Source organism: Silene latifolia, chromosome 4 (genome assembly GCF_048544455.1).
Source record: "Silene latifolia isolate original U9 population chromosome 4, ASM4854445v1, whole genome shotgun sequence".
NCBI lineage: Eukaryota > Viridiplantae > Streptophyta > Magnoliopsida > Caryophyllales > Caryophyllaceae > Silene > Silene latifolia.
Window position 1 is genome coordinate 7,163,254 of NC_133529.1, and position 17,847 is coordinate 7,181,100.

The 17,847-nt window shown below is 42.5% G+C and overlaps 1 protein-coding gene and 1 non-coding gene across 2 annotated transcripts in view; both read left to right on the forward strand.

The window, feature by feature from the left end:
• LOC141652765 (uncharacterized) overlaps positions 1–17,847 on the forward strand; it is a 275,045-nt gene that overhangs the window by 137,115 nt on the left and 120,083 nt on the right. The gene's annotated exons all lie outside the window — the stretch shown is intronic.
• On the forward strand, positions 11,114–11,220 carry LOC141654518 (small nucleolar RNA R71). The gene has a single exon (XR_012548076.1). It is a non-coding gene; the product is annotated as a small nucleolar RNA R71 (small nucleolar RNA).

Sequence of the window (17,847 nt, forward strand, 5' to 3'; positions counted from 1 at the left end):
GGCAGCGAGGCCAAGCTCGTTTTTCCTTCAATTCTTCTTTTAATTCCACATGTTGTGCTTTACCGGTGGCTCCGGTTGCCGGCCTGCCGGCAAAGCACCTTCTTCAGCTTTTCTTCAAATTTCTTGAGTGATTCTCTGGGGTGTGTTTTGCCGGCGGCTAGACCGGCTGCCGGTCTGCCGGCAAAACACAGTCTTCATTTCTTCACCTCTTCTTCATGTAAAGGCAATGGGGTGCCTTTCTTGCCCCAATTCCTCCATACTTGGACCGTTTCCTACAAAAGGACACGCAAGGTAACAAGTACGGGCGTTGGGCACAAAATGCAAGGAAAAACACCCGAAACCGACTCGATACGAGTCGGTATGCATAAAAGAAAGAGGGAAATGGAAGTAAAATAATCGTATATCAAACCTCCCCACACTTAAACCTTACTCGTCCCCGAGTAAGTCCTTAAACAAAACGTACAAAACATTATTATGATAGATATGGAGAGTGGATGCACAATATAAGCATCACCCAACTAAACTACTACTAAAGCCGATCGAGTATTAGCGCACTCAACGCCCCTTCAACTCACAATTTGACACCCATGAGGGGAGAGTGCCCTATTGCAAGGCAAGTCGGGTCTTGCTATAAAACTTTTGACACATTCATCATGAAAGCACGTAATCAACAAATAGAATGCATCTAACAAAATGACCCACTTTCCTCATCTAAGTGGTCGGATTTTTCAAACAACAAAACATGGTCTCGGTCGGGAGTACTGCCGTCTCGGAGTGCCAATTGAGGTGCCAACCCCTAAATGTGACAAAAGCAACCCTTGTGTGACCAATGCTCAAGAAACTAATTCAAGAGCGGGGAAAGGGAAGAGAGGCGAGTCCGCCGAGAATTACAAAACCGACACAAGATTCAACCAAAGGACCCATGACTAAGGAGACCAAGGCAACGACATCCTCACGGTTTTCACTCGTCACTCAATGAAAGAACAAGGTGATTTTTGAGACAAAAAGTAACCAAAATCACTCAACTAACTCGACTAGCGAAAACGTGCCTGCAATCTAATGTGTAACACCGTCCTATGTCCAATGAAATGCAAACAAAGGGAAAAATGCACAAAACATGAAGCAAGGGTTACAATGGGGCTAAGGAGAAGGTCGAAACGGGATTGGTGCAAGCACCGTTTGGACATGTGGGGTTCAAATCAAGAATCGTCGACACATCACATCCCATCTCTTATCGCAACACATGAGACACGTCTATGCCCTAACATAGCATTGATGACCAAAACCATGCAAAAATTGCATAAACCCAACTCAAGTAGGAAAAATTTGATAAAACTCCTTTTATTTCAACAAATGGTAACGTCTACACCGTAACAACGACTCGGTTTCCCAAGTTATGCAAAAATTGTGTAAACCCGACTCATTTTGGAAAAAACATCAATTTGCCCCTTTTTATTTAGCAACGGCTTTTTCTACCCCTTTAAATGATGAGTAGGGGTGTTGCTTGCTTTTTTCTTTTTCTTGACAACAAACAAATATATACAACACAACTAACTCATTTTTTTTTTTGGATTTCTCATGACCTTTTTTTTTTCACTTTTCTATTTTGTTTTTCATTCCTTGTTCAAAACCTCTTATTTATATAAAATGCCAAATCATACCAAATTCCGACCCAAACGGAGATGTATACTATCCGCCATTATGACCCAATCACCTCCTAAAACTCAACTACAAAAACCGACCAATTCTTGATTAAGGAAGGGTGGTTATGGAATGTAGCTATTTTAGTGGGTTTGCCAAATGAAAAGGCTAAGCTCAAAGGGGGTGAATCAAAAAGGGAAACAATGTAGGGAATAAAACAAGGCTATTTGGCTATGTGAGGTTCATATAAACTGATTTTTGCTTCAAATCGTATGCACAAAAATGTAATGCAATTTCATGATCTAAGGACGATGCGACACACTTATGCGTAATGATGTGACACGCCTTGCGAGGAGACCTACTCTCGAACCTAGATGGGGGCGGGGTATGAATGTACCCGCCCTAGGAGGCTCTACCCTTACCTTTGAGTAGCTGAGTCGAGCCAAAGGTCTAGTCTACGGCCCTAGGTCTCACAAGGTCGGTTTAAACTCTTTGGTCAAGCCCTCCTTCCTCGGCTAACTAAGAGGCCACGGGTGCGAGTCACGAGGAGGGGAAAGGCACTATTGGACACATTAGTTCATCATGGGGGTACTTGGTTCCCTTCCTTTGACCATGTTCTTCCTTAAAAACTTATTTACAAACTCAATGCAAAAGAAAGAAATGCAACAAGTATTTACATGTGAACAAATGCATGCGGAAATTTAAATAAACATGAAATGAAACGTGCAACAAATTGGCTAAACCTAGCAGCACATCAACACCAAAATTCCAAACGGTCTCCCAAGGAGACACCCAAAGCAACAAAATTCCCATCCTCCTTCAAAATATCAAAGATACCAAAAAGAAAGAATAGTAAAAGGAGCAAGGGATAGGAAGGATTATACCAAGCGGTCTTCTAGCTCCTTTTTGCCTCAAGTGGTCAATGTGCCAAGCCAAAAGGTTAGACAAAACATATATATACAATGAAATTTTTTGAATTTTTCAGAAATTTTTCGATTTTTAGGCATTTTCTCTAATTTATAAACATTTACAAATATAAACAAATATGCACAAGAGTGGATATTTCCCTCCCCACACTTGAGATGTACATTGTCCTCAATGGACAAAAGCATAGGGAGTGAATAAGGAAAAGAAATGAACATATTTTTTGATTTTTGATTTTTCAAAGGGAAAATAACATATTTTCGTGATTTTGTGGTTTTGAAAAATTAAAAAGACATATTTTTGGGGTTTTTTTTTTTTTTTTTTTTTTTTTGTTTTTTTTTTATATGAGAACTCCCTCCCCACACTTATTTATTTACATTACTTCCAAATGGAAATAAATGTGTGGAGGGAATTCAAATTAAAAGCATGTTTTTGTTTTTTTTTTTTAGGCCCTCCCCACACTTATTTATAGACATGGGAGGGCATATTAGTGAAATAAATTAACATGTTTTTGGTTTTTTTTTTGGTCATTTTTTCAATTTTTAGTTGGTTTTTATTTTGAAAATGCAATGCATGCTCTATTCTATATGCTAAATTGAAATGACAATGCAAATTATGCTAAGTGAATGCAATTACTAAATGTGACAATATAGTACAAAATTGAAATCTAATGCAATCCTATATGATGCAACTAAATGATTTATCAACTAAATGCATGCGAAAAATTTAAACATGAATGAGAAATTTGGATAAAAGGGAGAAATCATACTTGTCATTTGGATTGATTGGGAGGATAGAAAGCCATCAATTCGGGGACTAAGACCCCATCTCATCATCAAAATCTTCATCATTGATATCATCTCCGGTGTTTAAATCGGAGCCTTGGATTAAATCATCGGGGTTGAAGGTGAAATTACCTCCACTACCGCCGACACCCGGAAAACCACCCGTGAAATCACCACTCATATTCATCACGCCGCTATCTCCTCCCGTGAAACCACCACCGGATCCCGACGCACCCGCATCACTAGCAAAATAGGGCCGAACTCCCCCAAACCATTGGGCCTCATGCCCCTCCGGTCTAGACTCGGGCATAGGCGGGAAAACGGGTCGCGCAAAGTAGTCCGGTTGGAGGTTAAGACCTCCGCGGACCATACTCCCATCCTCTCTCGAGTAGTTCCCATCGGGCCAAGTGAAGTAGGAGGGGTGAGGGTGCTCATAACCCACGTACTCCCGTCGACAAAAATCATCATAGATGGGATAAGTACCGGTAGCTTGATCATAATATATCCGGTCCAACTTTCTCCCCAAAATGTCCCTCTCACTAGCGGCTTTCGCCGTGGCAATGTCCATCCTCTCCATCCACTCGGTGAGGGAAGGTGGCAAGGGAGGAGGGGTCGAGGAGGACGCCTCACCTTGTTGAAAGTGCCACGGTGGAGGTTGATGAGTTTGAGGTGCGGCGTATCGTAGGGAGGAGGGAGTGTCGCGTCTACGGTCCCTAGAATAAACCCGTGGAATAGTGGGAGGAGGTTGGTCGGTGGGAGGCTCTTCTTCAATATCAAGGAGATAGAACTCCTTGTCCTTTTCAATTTTTACCGCGGTAACATTTGGAAGCCGGATGGAGTTCTTGTGATTGATTTGCCAATATTCAAGGCCGTCGTTGGGGTTCTCTTTGAGCCACTCAAGCTTTGTAGTCAAGTAGTGCTTTGTCAAGTGAGTGTCCCCGGGTATCCAATTCATCGTGGAAAGGTCAACCGGACGGTCCATGTTGCGGGCAATTCGGGTGATCATGCCACCCACATGTATCGGGGTTTTATGCCCCGGAGAACTAGCAATCTTGGATAGATTAAGGGCTAGGTAGTGAGCCACATTAATTCGGAAGGGGGTGGGTTTCGTGAACAAGTAGGACCCCAAAATTTCAAGCTCGTGGGTCCTAAACACCCATGGCTCATCTACCGCAAGAACGGTGCACCCCATACATCTATGCCACACCCGAATGGCGGGATTGTGGCAACTCATCGCGGGCCTTTTTACCCCAGGTTGATCATCAAGGCCCGAAATCGCCTTCCATACACGGGAATAGTGAAAGTCAATGGGCGGGGTGTGCGATGTCGCATTTTCCAGCCCAAAAATTTGAGCCAACCTACCCAAAGTGATGTTGTGTTCCCGGTTCATAAGTCTAAAACTAAGAGTGGCCACCATCCCCGTTTGCCGGTGCTTGGTAATCTTAAGACTACTCAAAAATTCCCATGTAATCCGGGGGTAAGTGTATTCATGCATGGAAAATATGCCCCTCATACCACACCCCGCAAACAAAGCTTCCGTCTCCCCAGCAATCCCAAGGGTACACAAAGACGGATGATGAAGAAATTTAGTAGGGGTGAGGGGACGATTTTTAAAGAGAATAAACTTACCCTTCTGCGTAGGTGTGGTAAACTCGACAGTGGGAAAGTCCGGATCGGGGTATGTATCGGTTGCGGCCCGAGCAATCAATGCCTCTTGGTCCCTTGCTATGTCGGCTCTTGTCCTTCTTCCCGACATCTTGATGATTGGAGTAGATTGGTGAAGGTTTGAGGGGGTTTGATTGAGTTTTAATGGAGTTAGGGTTGAAAAGGGGGAAAAAATAATGGAGGATTGAAGAAGGAAGAAAGAAGAAATGAAATGAGAAAAGGGGTTTCACGGGTTTTAATTTTGCGTCTGATGATGCGTTTTGCCGGTTGGCGAACCGGCAACCGGTCTGCCGGTAAAACGCACTCCCCCCTTTTTCTATTTTTTCGATTTTCTCCTTCAAGATTTTTGTCCTCGCTTAGGTGGACCAACCTTGCCACGGTCCACCGCAAAACACTCTCCTCAATTAAATCTCCCATATACCAGGTGTGTTATGCCGGTGAGCCGGTTGCCGGCCTACCGGCAAAACACACTCCTCAGTCAAAAATCCAACTTCCCAGCTTAAAGTATGAGTGTTTTACCGGTGGGCCGGTTGCCGGCCTGCAGGCAAAACACTCCTCTTCACCAATTCTTCAAAAATTTTTTCAAGTCGCAGGTGTGTTATGCCGGTGAGCCGGCTGCCGACCAACCGGTATAACACACTCTCAATCATCAATTATTCTTCTTTTTCATCTTGACAGGTGTGCTATGCCGGTGAGCCGGCTGCCGGCCTACCGGCAAAACACACACTTACTTCAATTTGTCAAAATTATGTTTGGTCTCGCTGCCGGTGGACCAACCGGCTGCCGGTCCACCGGCAAAACACCACACACAGCTATTTTTTCGTTGTGTTCTTCAAATTTGCTCAATTTTTCTTCAACTCAACTTTGAGCTTTTTCATTGACCCCGGGATTCTTGTTTTCCGCAACTACTCCGACGCATGATGCTTAGGGATTTGGTCAACGAAAATAAATACTTGTGTTCTTCAAAAGTGACCTCCGTCACCAATCCAAATAGACAAAATACGATTCCAAATTTCTCACTACTAGTCTAGGATGCAAATTATATACAAAGATGCATGGGTTGCCTCCCATGAAGCGCCCTTGTTTTATGTCGTAGGCTCGACGGAGTTATGAATGACAATCAATAATTTTGAAGGTAGGTAGCAATGGAGCTCACACTCTTGATGATAGGGGTTCCGGCAATGTAGTGCTTTAGCCGTTGTCCATTTACCTTGAATGTTTGGTCTCCATCGGATACCTCAACCGACCCATAGGGGAAAGCTCGGACCACGGTGAAAGGCCCCGACCACTTTGACTTTAGTTTTCCCGAAAATAGCTTGAACCTTGAGTTAAAGAGGAGAACCAAGTCCCCCTCCTTGAATTCCCTCCTTATAATAGCCTTGTCATGGAATCGCTTGGTCTTTTCCTTGTACAACCTAGAGCTCTCATAAGCCTCTAGTCGAAATTCTTCAAGCTCATTGAGGTCAAGTAGCCGCTTCTCCCCGGCGCTCTTCAAGTCAAAGTTAAGTCGTCGGATGGCCCAATGTGCCTTGTGCTCCAACTCAACCGGTAAATGACAAGGCTTACCGTACACCAACCGGAATGGTGAAGTTCCTATTGGTGTTTTGAAAGCGGTCCGGTAAGCCCACAATGCATCATTGAGCTTGGTAGACCAATCCTTCCTTGACCGGCTCACGGTCTTTTCAAGGATCATCTTGATTTCACGGTTAGAGATTTCGGCTTGGCCGTTAGCTTGTGGGTGATAGGCAAGGCTCCGCCTATGTTGCACCCCATGCTTCTTGAGTAAAGCATCAAGAGTCCTCTCCCGGAAATGAGTTCCACGGTCACTTATCACAATTCGTGGAACTCCAAACCGTGGGAATATGATTGTCTCCATTAGTTTGGTCACTGATTTTGCGTCACAAGTCTTTGTTGGAATTGCTTCAACCCATTTGCTCACGTAGTCCACCGCAACAAGAATATACTCATTCCCATTTGATGAGGGAAAAGGGCCTTGATAGTCAATGCCCCATACATCGAATAACTCCACCTCGAGTATGTAGTTCATTGGCATTTCATGCCTCTTTGAAATGTTACCACTTCTTTGACACTTGTCACACTTCTTGACGTAGGTGGCCACATCGTGAAATAGGGAAGGCCAAAAGAATCCACATTGGAGCACCCTCGCGGCGGTTTTTCGTGAACTACCATGCCCTCCACTCGGCATGTCATGGCAATGAGAGATTATGGGTTGGACTTCTTCATTGGGGATGCATCTTCTAATTATCCCGTCGGCACAAGCTTTGTAGAGGCACGGTTCTTCCCAAAAATATTGCTTAAGGTCATGGAAGAATTTCTTTCTCTTATGGGAGTCATAACCGTGCGGGATGACCCCGGGTACCAAATAATTTACATAGTCCGCGTACCAAGGGACATCCATCAAAGCAAGTGCGAATAGTTGATCATCCGGCAAGGAATCGTCAATTGGCAATCCATCCTTCCCCTTGACATGGAGTAGCCGAGAAAGATGATCGGCTACCACATTTTCCACACCCTTCTTGTCTCTAATTTCAATATCAAACTCTTGTAGCAAAAGTATCCACCGAATCAAGCGTGGTTTTGATTCCTTCTTGATTAGCAAGTGCCTCAATGCCGTGTGATCGGTGTGTACAATTACCTTAGAGCCCACCAAATAAGAACGAAACTTGTTCATGGCATATATGACCGCCAAAAGCTCCTTCTCGGTGGTGGTGTAGTGTGATTGAGCTTCATCCAAGGTCTTGCTTGCATAATATATGGCATGAAGTTTACCATTCTTCCTTTGTCCAAGCACCGCTCCCACCGCCACATCACTAGCATCGCACATCAACTCAAAGGGCTCTCCCCAAGTAGGAGGTTGCATGATTGGAGCGGTGATGAGAGCTTCCTTCAACCTATTGAATGCATCCAAACACTCATTAGTAAATTCAAACGGCACATCTTTTCCAAGCAACAAAGTTAAAGGACGGGCTATCAAAGAAAAATCCTTAATGAATCTCCGGTAAAAACCGGCATGCCCAAGAAAACTCCTAATTCCTTTTACATTAGTGGGAGGGGGTAGTGTTTTGATCACTTCAATCTTGGCTTGATCAACTTCCAAGCCCTTACTTGACACTACATGACCCAAAACAACCCCGGATGTCACCATGAAATGACATTTCTCCCAATTCAAGACTAGACCACTCTCTTGACATCTTTTCAAGACCTTACCCAAATTAGCTAGACATCCATCAAATGAGGTGCCTACGACCGAGAAGTCGTCCATAAACACCTCCATGATATTCTCAACATATTCGGAAAATATAGCTAGCATGCATCTTTGAAATGTGGCCGGCGCATTGCAAAGCCCAAAGGGCATGCGCCTATAAGCAAAGGTGCCGAATGGGCACGTGAATGTGGTCTTTTCTTGGTCATTAGGGTGAATCGGGATTTGGAAAAACCCCGAAAACCCATCAAGGTAGCAAAAATGAGAATGTTGGGCAAGTCTTTCCAACATTTGGTCAAGGAAAGGGAGGGGAAATGGTCTTTCCTAGTTGCCTTGTTGAGGCGCCTATAGTCTATACACATTCTCCACCCGGTTGTGACTCTTGTTGGAATTAGTTCATTCTTATCATTGGTGACTACCGTGACCCCGCCCTTCTTCGGCACAACATGCACCGGGCTCACCCATGCACTATCGGAGATAGGGTAAATTATGCTTGCATCATAGAGCTTCAACACCTCCTTCCTAACCACTTCTTTCATGGCGGGGTTAAGGCGGCGTTGAGGCTCAATGGAAGATGCACTCTCATCCTCCAAATGAATGTGATGGGTGCAAAAAGAAGGGCTAATCCCCTTGATATCATCAATTGAGTACCCAATGACATCTTTGTATTTTCTCACAACATCAAGTAATTTTTGAAGTTCGGTGTCATTGAGTGCACTATTGACAATAATAGGGTAAGTATCATTAGGGCCAAGGAAAGCATGTTTAAGAGTAGAAGGAAGAGGTTTCAACTCCACTTGAGGAGGCGTAGATCTCTCCTCCTTTTTACCATCTCCTCTCAAGCTTTCAAATTCTTTGTCCGGGTCTTCTTCAATTGTTGCTTCCATAGCTAAAGCATACTCCCGGTGCTCCTTGCAATCCTTTACCTTGCCCTCAAGGAACCCTTGCAAACCCTTGTCTTCATCAAATTTCTTCATATCAACCCATTCTTCTACCACATCAATCATATAACAAGACTTTTCTTCCGAAGGCTCTTTCATAGCCTTGTTCAAGGAGAATTCAACCTTATCTTCACCCACTTGCAAAGAAAGCTTCCCATTCTTCACATCAATCATAGCACCCCCCGTAGCAAGGCAAGGGCGCCCCAATATGATGGGAATATTTGAGTCTTCGGGGATGTCCATTACATAGAAATCACATGGAAATGCAAGTTTCCCCACCTTGAGTGGGACATCCTCCACAAGACCAATAGGGTATCTTACCGACCTATCCGCAAGTTGGAGAGAAACCCTTGTTGGTGAAAGCTCATAACCTTTCAACTTCTTAAAAATTTTGAGGGGCATAAGACTAATGCTAGCCCCCAAATCACACAAAGCCCTCTCAATGTGCACGGTCCCAATCTTACAAGGAATGGAGAAACTCCCTGGGTCTTCAAGCTTTTGAGGAGCCTCATTCATGAGAATTGCACTACACTCCTTGGATAAGTTCACCGTGGTTGTTGGGCTCAAGGAGTTTTTGTTAGAGATGAGCTCCTTCAAGAACTTGCCATAGCTTGGAATCTCCTTTACGGCATCAATGAAAGGCATAGTAATGTTGATACCCTTCATCATATCCATGAACTTCCCATACTTTTGTTCAAGTTTGGCTCTTGCCAACCTTTGTGGAAAGGGAACCGGTGGTACATAAGTTCTTACCACTTGTTGTTGAGGCTCTTCAACTACCCTTGTTGGTTCATCAATCACTTTTGGAGTTTCCACAACAATTTCCACGAGTTCCTCTTCTCCCTCCTTTTCTTCAATTACCTTAGGAGGTTCAACCACAACTTGAGGTTCAATGACATTACCCGGTCTACTACTCTTCCTTTTCTTGACAAATTCCCGGTCTTCCAAATCCCTACCACTCCTCAAGTGGATAGCATTCATAGTTTTCGGATTTTCCTCGGTTTTACCCGGGAATTTCCCTTGGGAGGCTTGAAGTTGGCTCATTTGAGTAGCCAATTGGGAGATTTGGTTGTCCGTCATCCGTTGAGAAGCTTGCATTTGGGTCCTAAGTTGGTTGATGGATGAGGTTGTCTCGTCATGTTTTCGAGTGGAATGGTTGATGAATTGTGTTTTGAGTATTGACAAGTTGGTTTTGTGAAGTCATCAATTGTTCCATCATGAGTTCCAAACTTGACTTAGGTTGGGTGGTTTGTTGGAAAGGTTGGGTGTTTTGTTGAAAAGGTGGGTTGGTTGGTGGGTTGAGTGGTTGAAATTGTTGTTGCCTTGGTTGGAAGGTTCTCCCTTGGAAACCCGGTGGACCTTGGTTGAATGTAGTGTTTTGTTTTTGAGTTTGGAAGTTTGGTTGTTGTGATTTTTGTTGGAAGGTTGGGTTTTGGACATTTTGAGAGCCATAGGAGAAGTTTGGGTGGGCTCTCAATCCGGGGTGATATTGGTTGTTGTTGAATGCTTGCTTGGCCGGACTAGACTCCCATATCCCGTTCACTTGCTCCATACAACTTCCATCTCCAACCACCAAAGGACACTCATTGGGTGGGTGTCCTTGGTCTCCACAAAGCTCACAACTATAGACTTGGTTCCTCATAGAAGAATTGCTAGATGTCTTGCTTGAGCTCATCAAGGCTACTTGTTGCTTAAGCTCTTCTATCATCTCTTTCACTTCCACATTGTTGGCCGACTCGACCGTTGACTTCCCCTTCCTCTTGTGCCTATCATTGTTCCAATGAAAGGTACGAGAAGCCATTTCTTCAATAAGTTCTTTTGCCGTCTTGTGATCTATCTTATCCAAAGCTCCCTTCCCCGAGCCGGAATCAAGGTTCATCTTCATATCATTGTTTAACCCTTCATAGAAATTGTTGATGAGCTCATCATCTCCAATACCGTGGTCAGGACATAGCCTTTGGAGGCCCTTGTACCTCTCCCATGCTTCATAAAGGGTCTCATCTTCTTGTTGGGTGAACCCTTGGAGCTCACTCTTAATTCTTGCGGTTCGTTGGGGTGGGAAATACTTGTTGAGAAAAGCCTTAGAGACATCGTCCCAAGTCCGAAGAGAGTCGGGTTCACAACTTTTAAGCCATTCCTTGGCACTTCCCCTCAAAGAGTAAGGGAAAAGCCTAAGGCGTACGGCATCTTCCGTGACTCCATTGGCCTTGAACATGTCACAACTATCCAAGAACTCGTTGAGATGCTCGTTGGGGTTTTCGGTGGCTCCCCTCCGAATTGATTCCCTTGGACAAGTTGTAGCAAGGTGGCTTTCACATCAAAATTGTTGGCTTGAATAGGTGGCTTCACAATACTCGGATTCACCACCTTTTTCGGAGCCAAGTTATCTCTCATAGGGACCATGCCATTGTTACTTCCGTTTAGGTGTTGCAAAAGGATTTTCGAAAGTTTCAAAGACCCGTGGTTCCCCTTGAAGGTTCTCAATTACTGGATTTTCTTGAGGAATCGGTGTTTCTATAAGTCCTCTTCTACGGAGCGAATTTAGTCTTCTCGCGGTTGCTTCGATCTCGTGGTCAATCGGGCGTATTGGTTGACCTCTCCGAGCTCTCCTAACCATGCAAGAAATCCTACACACTCAAGAGAGGGATTAGAAACAAAAGACTTAGTCTAAACAAGAATGAAAACAATTAATATCTAGCCGAACTCCCCGGCAACGGCGCCAAAAACTTGATGGTATCAAGCTATACCTCGCAAGTGCACGATTTTATCGTTGTACACTATTAAGGGTCGATCCCACAAGGAGTTGAAAAGATTACTAATTGTTCTAATCCGATCGTTTAGCTAAGTCGAAAATAAAAGATGATGGTTGTTATACTAATGCTCCCTAAAACAAAATGCAATGCAAACTTAACAAAAGCAAGGAAAATAAGCAAGAACGAAGGATAAATTGTAATTCAAATGGTTAACGGCCTAAGACTCGGTTCTTCCCAAACAATTCGCAATTCCACATAGTTAAATCTCTAGGCTAATCACAAGGGTAGTTAGGTGAGGAGGTGACGACTCTAATTCGCCTAAGACCCCCCTCTCGGGTTCGAAATAGGACACTAGTGCTACCCACCAACCCCCCTCTCGGGTTCGAAGGTCGGAATCCCTAACTCAATACCCGACTACCCCAAAAACATGCATTATTCCCAAGGTAGTCCAATATTTGCTAAGGTCATTAAGCCCCGTCAATTCCCGGGTCATCCCACTCCCTCTCTCGAGGGTCGATTTCAAACGCTAGATTAGAGGTGTCCTACCCCGGTTCTCCCTTTCGGTCTCAACCAAGGTCAACAATAGGGTCAAATTATGGGTATCCAAGTCACAACCTAACCAACTCTCGTTGGTGGTCAAGGGTCGTAAGTCAACACTACCCAAAAGTCAACCCATAAACCAAGTCAATCCTCTAAACTACCCTCACCAATTTCCCAAATAATTAGCCTTTATGAAATTCAACTAATGAAATTACTCATGTTGGGTCAAACCGAGCCCTAGTGGAAGACTACTCACTAATCATGGTCCTAATTGCAAAATAAACAATAAAGATGGAAACTTTGGTCACAAACATGGTGAGAAGATGAAATTCACTACTAAACATGCAACAATCTAGCAAAGGGTGTAAGGAAAGATGATTTAATCTAATAATGAGAGTGATTAAACCTAAAGACACAATCTTTAACCAAATCAACTCAAAGATTAAGTCTTTGAGGACAACTACCCAAGGATGAACAAAAGAAAGAAAGACAAAGGAAAGATCAACAATAAAAAGATGAACAATGATGAAATTAACAACAACAAACAAACAACACCAACAATCTTAACATAAACAATCAAGCAAACATAAAAGAAGAACAAAATGTAAACAAATGAAAATAGGGAGAGAATTAATACCAACAAAATAGTGAAAGAGGAATTTGGATAGAAATAATAAAGAAGGAAATCCTTCAATCTTCTTACAAACCCAAATTCAATCACTAATTGATTGAAGAACTTCTCTAATTAAAGAAAGATTAACAAAGAGATTAAGAAAGTTTAAAGCTTGAAAGGGTAAAAATTCTGGATCTAGGGTTGTGTGTACAAAAGGGTTTAAGAGGGGGTATTTATAGGCTTGTACAAGATTAGGAAGAAAAGCCCAAATCCCGTGCTGCTGTGTTTTGCCGGTCCACCGGCAGCCGGTGGTCTTACCGGTAAAACCGTGCAAGATTTAAAATAAGCTGGCATTTGTGTTTTGCCGGTGGGCCGGTTGCCGGCCTGCCGGCAAAACACCTTCTTCAGGACTTCTTCTTTTTCTTCAAGGTGCGTAATGCCGGTTGACCGGCTGCCGGTGCTCCTACCGGCAGCGAGGCCAAGCTCGTTTTTCCTTCAATTCTTCTTTTAATTCCACATGTTGTGCTTTACCGGTGGCTCCGGTTGCCGGCCTGCCGGCAAAGCACCTTCTTCAGCTTTTCTTCAAATTTCTTGAGTGATTCTCTGGGGTGTGTTTTGCCGGCGGCTAGACCGGCTGCCGGTCTGCCGGCAAAACACAGTCTTCATTTCTTCACCTCTTCTTCATGTAAAGGCAATGGGGTGCCTTTCTTGCCCCAATTCCTCCATACTTGGACCGTTTCCTACAAAAGGACACGCAAGGTAACAAGTACGGGCGTTGGGCACAAAATGCAAGGAAAAACACCCGAAACCGACTCGATACGAGTCGGTATGCATAAAAGAAAGAGGGAAATGGAAGTAAAATAATCGTATATCAGCGTGGGCGTGGAATACTGCCCAGCCTCAGTCGGTGTGGATCCCTCTCCAGTCTCGGGTCGCTTCCGCTTCTTAGGAGCGGAAGTAGTGGGAGGAGTGAGTGTGAGGTGGTAAGAAGGTAGAGGTGGAGGCAACCTACCCGACACAGTGGTCAAAGGTACAAGACGGGGTAGATCGGGAAACGGAAGGGTCACGGATAGACAACGACCAATCTTCCAATTCCGCTGGTATGAAGCTAACCAAAACATTGCCAACATGGCAGAAACATCTAGGTACTTTTCTTTATCTACATGTGCCAGGTCACGGGGGTAGCGAGTGAAGATACAACGGGCGAGGTAGGAGGCTATGCCTCCACAGGTAATGGTGCCCGTCGTCTTCTGCCCGACAGCATTAAAATGCTGAGCTGTCAGATAAGCAATGTGGTAGTTCGGTTGAACAACCTAAAGGAGACACAAGAGCTCTGCGGGTGTGTGTCTTATGCAGCAGCTGAAAAGGTAAAGGAGCATTTTATATAGTCTTTATAAGCCTCTTATGCACGTATTTCTATGCGATTCTCGTAGTTCTATGCTACAAAATGCCCCGAATATTCTACTTTGGTTTGTTTTGCTTTATTTGCAGGAATGGACCTGAAAGTAGCGGAATCAAGCCTTTTATCGTCCGTTTTGCTTGCATTTAGGAGGTGAGTAGATTTGGAGCGGAAGTACTACTGCCTTGGGATGCGTGAAGTCGTCTCGGAAGCAATTCAACGATCAATTGTTGCTGACTAAGTGGAAGATGATCGATCGAAGACTTTTGCTGACCCAATCCATTCGATCGATCTGTTTGGCTATTGAGAAGACTTGATCGAATGCCCCTTATCTTCGATCGAAATGTGCTAAATTGGAGTTCCTCGATCGAGTACTTCTGTGCCTCGATCGAGAGGTTTTTGCAGGAATTTGCTCGATCGAGTGTTTCCAATCTGCTCGATCGAGTGATTAGCTATTGGACGCGGGCTTTTGCCCTAGTATCGTGTCTTAGGTCGAGTAAAAAAATCCCTCTCCTATAAATAGGAGAGAGGTAATTAGGTTTTAGTAACACTTCAATTACTTTTCCATTATTTACTATTGAACGCTGCTTTTCTCTCTATTTTCCGGATCCTAATCTGTAATTCTCTCTTTACTCTCTCTTTAATTTGCGATGTTTATTATTTCTTTATCTTTCGCTCTTGCTTTATTTACCACTATGCATAGCTAATTCTCCTGCTAGGATTTAGGGGATTCAATTAGTTGATTGTTAGTTGCTAATTAGGTGTGCAGATATGTTGCTAATATCACGTCTTTGTTGTTAATCACTGCAATTAACTGTAATCAGCTGCTTGAGTCGACGCATTTAGCTAATTGATTTGGTAAGCCTTGACCTAGACCGGAAGGTTGGAAGGGGTGAGACCTGCAGTGAACATTAGGGCACTTTAGTGAGGGAGAAGCTAAGCTAATAGTGTTTTAGGGTGAATTGAGACCGGAAGGTGATATTCGTTGCCCCTTAGACCGATACAAGCGACCGATCTGTGACCTTAGCTGCAATTATCTGACATTCATTGATGACTCGACAATCCTAGTTCTCTCTCTTTTGTTAAATCCCTCTTATTCTTTTCTCTTGCTTTAATCTCATTTAGTTTAGTTTAAACAACTCAAACCCTCATTTGGTGACCTTAGACAGATTTGAATTGACAAGTAGATAGTGACCGCCTCTCTGTGGAGATCGACCCTACTTACCGAACACATTGGTAGTATTAGGTATTTATTTTTGGTACCTAACGACGGTATCAGCGATAAGGATTATTACGTTTCCACCTCGGGTTACATTGTCTATGTTGGAAAGAATCTTGTCTCTTGGGTGTTCGTAAAGCAACGTACTCTTGCTCGCTCGTCTAATGTAGCCGAGTTTCGCGCCATTTCCGATGCTTCCGCTGAGTTATTATGGGTACAATCATTGCTCATTTGGAGCGAGTCAAAATGTATACATGCCTCCTGGTTGCCAAATGATTTTGAGGGATTAGTATCTGATTTGCCGGATACTATGAGATTGATGCTGATATGCCTTAACTACTACTTTGTGCTCTCCCACAAAGAAAATCATAAGAATATCATTACGAAAATAACATGGCAATTATTAATGCGATGATAAACCCAAAAAAGTCAAATTACACAAATGATATGAATATCGGCAACTTCTGTATGTAGGAAAGAGTCGCAAGTTAATACATGTATTGCTCACTATAAGCCAGCTATATGTAATAAGCAACGTGCGAACGAGTAGTAATTATTAAATATGACATACTTTGTAGTAGAGAAAGTATTAGAGAAAGAGGGCTTATAAAAAGAGAAACTGAGAAACACAATACGATATCAAACACATTAATTACCGAATATTATTAATATTGTATACAAAAAATACACTGCGGTCATTTGAAAATATAATACTCCGTAACTTTTATCGATCATGAAGGCGATGAATATTCAATTCAAGATGGTTATGCTATTTGTTCTTATCATCCTTTTTTTGGGTAATTATTACTCCATATTATTTGAGTTTAAATGCATATACCCTGAATTATTATAACATTTAATTTGATCCTTAAATATTTGATTGTTACTAATTTTTTATTTGTGGGTGGCAAAACTATCTACAAACAATATATAGGTAAGGAAGCAGATGGATGTACGGGTTTGAATGAACCATGCGGCCTTTTCCAACGTTGTTGCTACTGGAACTATATGTAGTGATGACCCGAGATTCAATAACGGAAAACCCACCGAATCAAAATGTCGCCCTAGTATGTACATAAAATTTCGTTCAAGCATCTAATTAATCTACACTTCCTAGCATTTTACATTTTTAATAAGTTTGCGTTTATTGTTAAAGTATAAAATCGATCATAATAATATTTTGCAGATCCTCTTTCAAGTTGCAAATATAGAGGGGAAAAGTGCGGGGGAGGTAGTGGCATTTTTGTGGGAAGTTGAATGCGGAGGCTTTTTGGTCCTTCTTTGGAAGCACATGCGCATGATATGGTGTTCATATGTTGCATGGAAAAGATCCGACGTCCGACCAAAACATAATACTTACTTTTTTTTTACTTCTTTTAATTTCATTTGGATTGTTTGCGACTTCTCTTATTTTTTAAATGCATTTTTTTGTATTGCTTTTTATTTCCACGTGTCATACCTTGTATTGCTTGATGATTTACTAATAAGATTATTCTTCGCTTTGACTATTTTTATTCTTATAGTTTTATAGTAGAAGTAATAATTTTACAACAATTCTTGCATATGACGCTTGCACCCTGTGCATTTTGATCCGAAAAAAGTCTTCTTTTGGTTAATACGAATATTAGTATAGATCCCGCGCATTTGCGCAGTTTTTAGATAGGGATATTAGAGAATTAATTAGAATCGGGTCATGTTCATGGTTATTATTTTGTAAGTTTGTGAAACTCGAAGAATCGGGTCATTGTTTCATGCTTAATATTGAATTCCATTTTCTCGTCGTTTATATATACTCATATATATATATATATATATATATATATATATATATATATATATATATATATATATATATATATATATATATATATATATATATATATATATAACCATATGAAATAAGTAACTCATGCAATTTACATTAAATAAAATAGAACACACGCAAGTCACAAATACACATTTCATAAAAATATGTATAAAGAACACTAGTCTTACAATAATATCTAATCCTCCTAAAATCTACCTACTCTCTCTATTAGTCGGTTTCTATTTTAGTCTGTTACGAGTTTTATAAACTAGCCCCACGAATCTTTTTCCCGCTAGATGTGCGGCTGAAGGCTCACCACGCGGTTGCAGGGCTGCTC